The 4,135-nt window shown below is 50.2% G+C and overlaps 1 protein-coding gene across 3 annotated transcripts in view; it reads right to left on the reverse strand.

Annotated features, from left to right (window-relative positions):
• Window positions 1–4,135, reverse strand: part of FBXL12 (F-box and leucine-rich repeat protein 12) — a 30,533-nt gene that overhangs the window by 15,435 nt on the left and 10,963 nt on the right. Inside the window, exon 3 of one of the 3 annotated variants that reach the window (XM_011994211.1) lies at window positions 2,777–2,820. The exons of the other annotated variants lie outside the window; for them this stretch is intronic. The gene's annotated coding sequence lies outside the window, so the exon portion shown is untranslated. The remainder of the gene's footprint in view (window positions 1–2,776; window positions 2,821–4,135) is intronic. 3 annotated transcript variants of the gene reach the window in all.

Here is a 4,135-nt window from a genome sequence, read left to right on the forward strand (position 1 = left end):
GAGGCAGGAGGAGAGGATTTCAGTGGGGGAGGGCATTTCCGGGGTGATGAGGGGACCCTGCAGGCACAGACTCTCCAAGGCCGGCATTCCCTCCAGGACAGCCAGGCCAGGGGCAGAGAGGCCCCTCACGGTCAGCCGGATCTTGCGCACATCTCGGAGGTGGCGGCTGATAGCCAGCAGGGTGCTGTCAGCAGACAGGGTGCAGCCCAGCACCTCGAGCCTCTGCAGATAGCTGAGCTCCTGCAGGCCAGCATCCAGCCCTGTCTCGGTCACACGGTAGGTGCCACCCAGCACCAGCGAGCGCAAGGCCCGGAAGCGCGTCAGGCCCTGCAGGTGCTCGTCGCGGAAGGCGGGGACGCGGTCCAGCACGATGCATTCGAGCAGGGGCAGCACGGTGGGGTCCTGCTGCTTGTGGAGCCAAGCCATAGAGATCTCGCAGCTGTGCAGCTCCAGGGTCCTCAGGGTGCTGGGCAGGCTGGTGATGGGCACCATGCTCAGGTCGGCCACGTGTAGGCAGAGGCGCTTCAGGTTGGGGCATTTCTGGCCCAGGGCTCTCAACAGAGCAGGGGACAACTGGGGGGCCTGGGAGCCAGAGAACAAGTAGCCACCCATCCGCAGGGAATGGAGCCGGGATGCCATGTACCTTCGAAGGAGGTGCCACATGACTTTAGGTCGCATCTGTAAGAGCCAGGGATTGGGGTGACACAGTGAGAGGTAGGGAGTTTCCAAGGCCCCTGCTGGGCTGGAGACACACATCCCCAGGGTGGGGGATTCTGGTGCCCTGCTTCTGCCCTTCCCTAGCCAGTCTCCTCCCCAGGTTCAACCTCCCCAGGTTCAACAAGACGGTTTGAGTGCACCATCTTGCCTGCTAGGGCTTTGAACAAATCTTTTTTTTTTTTTTTTTTTGAGACAGGGTCTTGCTCTGTCACCCAGGCTAGAGTGCAGTGGTGAGATAATGGCTCACTGCAGCCTGGACTTCCTAGGCTCAAGTGATTCTCCCACTTCAGCTTCCCAAGTGGCTGGGACTTCTGACACATGCCCAGCTAATTTTTGTGATTTTTAGTAGAGACGAGGTCTTGCTACGTTGCCCAGGCCGGTCTCCAACTCCTGGATTCAAGCGATCCTCCCATCTCAGCCCCTCAAAGTGCCGGGTCTACAGTCATGAGCCACTGCACTCGGCCACTTAGAATAAATCTGGTGGGGGCCAGGCACACTGGCTCATGCCTGTAATCCAAGCACTTTGGGAGGCCGAGGTGGGTAGATCATTTGAGGTCAGGAGTTTAAGACCAGCCTGGCCAACATGGTGAAACCATGTCTCTACCAAAAATACAAAAATTAGCTGGACGTGGTGGCGAGTGCCTGTAATCCCAGCTACTCAGGAGGCTGAGGCAAGAGAATCGCTTGAACCCAGGAGACAGAGGTTGCAGTGAGCTGAGATCGCGCCACTGCAATCCAGCCTGTGTGATAGAATGAGACTCCGTCTCAAAAAAAAAGAAAAAAAAAAAAGGATAAATCTGCTGGGGGGAAAAAGATACTAACAGAATCTACCTTTAGCAATAGATTCTTACCATTTTTCTGGACTAAGAAAGAGAGCAAAACAACTCATTGACATTTTACCTGTTGCTTAATTATCACCTCCAGTAGAAATAAGCAACACAGAATAAAATTTTAAAAGGTGAAAACTACCCGGAGTAAATTAGGTCTATGTTAAAAAAACAAAACAACAAATGAAAAGGCTGGGCACGGTGGCTCACACCTCTAATCCCAGCACTTTGGGAGGTCAAGGTGGGTGGATTGCCTGAGCTCAGGAGTTCAAGACCAGCCTGGGCAACGCGGCGAAACCCTGTCTCTACTAAAAATTTTAAAAAGCCAGGCACGGTGGCTCACGCCTATAATCTCAGCACTTTGGAAGGCTGAGGCGGGTGGATCACTTGAGGTCAGGAGTTTGAGACCAGCCTGGCCAAAATGGTGAAATCCCGTTTCTACTAAAAATACAAAAATTAGCTGGACGTGGTGGTGGGCGCCTGTATTCCCAGCTACTTGGGAGGCTGAGGCAGGAGAATTGATTGAACCCAGGAGGCAGAGGTTGTAGTGAGCCAAGATTGCACCAGTGCACTCCAGCCTAGGTGACAAGAGTGAAACTCTGCCTCAAAACATAAACAAAAAACTAAAAATAAAAATAAAAATAATAGTTGGGCAAAGTGGCAGGGACCTGTAGTCCCAGTTACTTAGGAGGCGAAGGCATGAGAACCAGCTCTGGGAGGTGGAGGCTGCAGTGAACTGAGATCACACCACTGCACTCCTGCCTGGGCGACAGGGTGAGACTCTGTCTCAAAAAAAAAAAAAATATCACAGCCAGGAGTGGTGGCTCAAGCCTAGCACTTTGTGAGGCTGAGGTAGGCGGATCACCCAAGGTCAGGAGTTCAAGACCAGCCTCACCAACATGGAGAAATCCCGTCTCTACTAAAAATACAAAATTAGCCAGGTGTGGTAGTGCATGCCTGTAATCCCAGCTACTTGGGAGGCTGAGGCAGGAGAATCTCTTGAACCTGGGAGGCAGAGGTTGCGATGAGCCGAGATTGTGCCATTGTATCAGCCTGGGCAACAAAAGCGAAACTCCGTCTCAAAAAAATCACAGCCTGGTACAGTGGAAGCTGTAAAAATCAACCCTGGGAAGTTAGACTTAGTAGAAAATAAAAAGCATACATAATTGATAGCACTGGGCATTTCATTATAAGTACATGTTATCTTAAAAAGAAAAAAATAGCATGCTTACATCTGCCTTTTATTGCTGGATTTCTCTACTTGACATCATAGGGCCTAATGGAAAAAGGAAAATTGTCTAATAACATATTCTTCATGTGTGCTTACAAAGGTGTTTCTTTTCTTTTCTTTTTTTTTGAGACGGAGTTTTGCTCTTGTTGCCCAGGCTGGAATGCAGTGGCACGATCTCGGTCACCACAACCTCCGCCTCCCGGGTTCAAGCGATTCTCTGGCCTCAGCCTCCCGAGTAGCTGGGATTACAGGCATGTGCCACCATGCCTGGTTAATTTTGTATTTTTGGTTTTTTTTTTGAGACGGAGTCTCTCTCTGTTGCCCAGGCTGGAGTGCAGTGGTGTGATCTCAGCTAACTCCAACCTCTGCCTCCCAGATTCAAGCAATTCTCCTGCCTCAGCTTCCCGAGTAGCTGATACTACAGGCATGTGCCACCACACCCGGCTGTGCTTTCTTTTGTATTTTTAGTAGAGATGGGGTTTCACTATGTTAGCCAGGATGGTCTTGATCTCCTGACCTCGTGATTCGACCACCATGGCCTCCCAAAGTGCTGGGATTACGGGCATGAGCCACCATGCCTGGCTTTAATTTTGTATTTTTAGTAGAGATGGGATTTCTCTCTGTAGGTCAGGCTGGTCTCAAACACCCGATCTCAAGTGATCTGCTCGCCTCAGCCTCCCAAAGCACTGGGATTACAGGAGTGAGCCACCGCGCCCGGCCAAAAAGGTGTTTCTACATCAAGCTCTTCCATTCACTGAAAGAAAATAGCTTATTATCAATCCTTAAGAAAGCATGCTTGCATTTGCCTTTTATACATGCATATGTAAACCCATGTAATATAAACTGTATTAGTCTATTTTCATGCTGCTGATAAAAACATACCTGAAACTGGTAAGAAAAAGAGGTTTAGTGGGACTTACAGTTCCACACGGCTGGGCAGGCCTCAAAATCACGGTGGGAGGCGAAAGGCACTTCTTACGTAGCGGTGGCAAGAGAAAATGAGAAAGAAGGCCAGGTGCGGTGGCTCATGCCTGTAATCCCAGCACTTTGGAAGGCCGATGTGGGCAGATCACGAGGTCAGGAGATTGGGACCATCCTGGCCAACATGACGAAACCCCGTCTCTACTAAAATACAAAAAAAAATTAGCCAAGTGTGGTGGCACACGCCTGTAGTCCCAGCTACTTGAGAGGCTGAGGCAGGATAATTGCTTGAACACGGGAGGCAGAGGTTCCAGTGAGCCGAGATTGCACCACTGCACTCCAGCCTGGTGACAGAGCAAGACTCTGTCTCAAAGAAAAATAAATAAATAATTTAAAAAATACAAAAAATTAGCTTGGTGTGGTGGCACGCACCTGTAGT

Source organism: Mandrillus leucophaeus, unplaced genomic scaffold (genome assembly GCF_000951045.1).
Source record: "Mandrillus leucophaeus isolate KB7577 unplaced genomic scaffold, Mleu.le_1.0 Scaffold112, whole genome shotgun sequence".
NCBI classification, from domain to species: Eukaryota; Metazoa; Chordata; class Mammalia; order Primates; family Cercopithecidae; genus Mandrillus; species Mandrillus leucophaeus.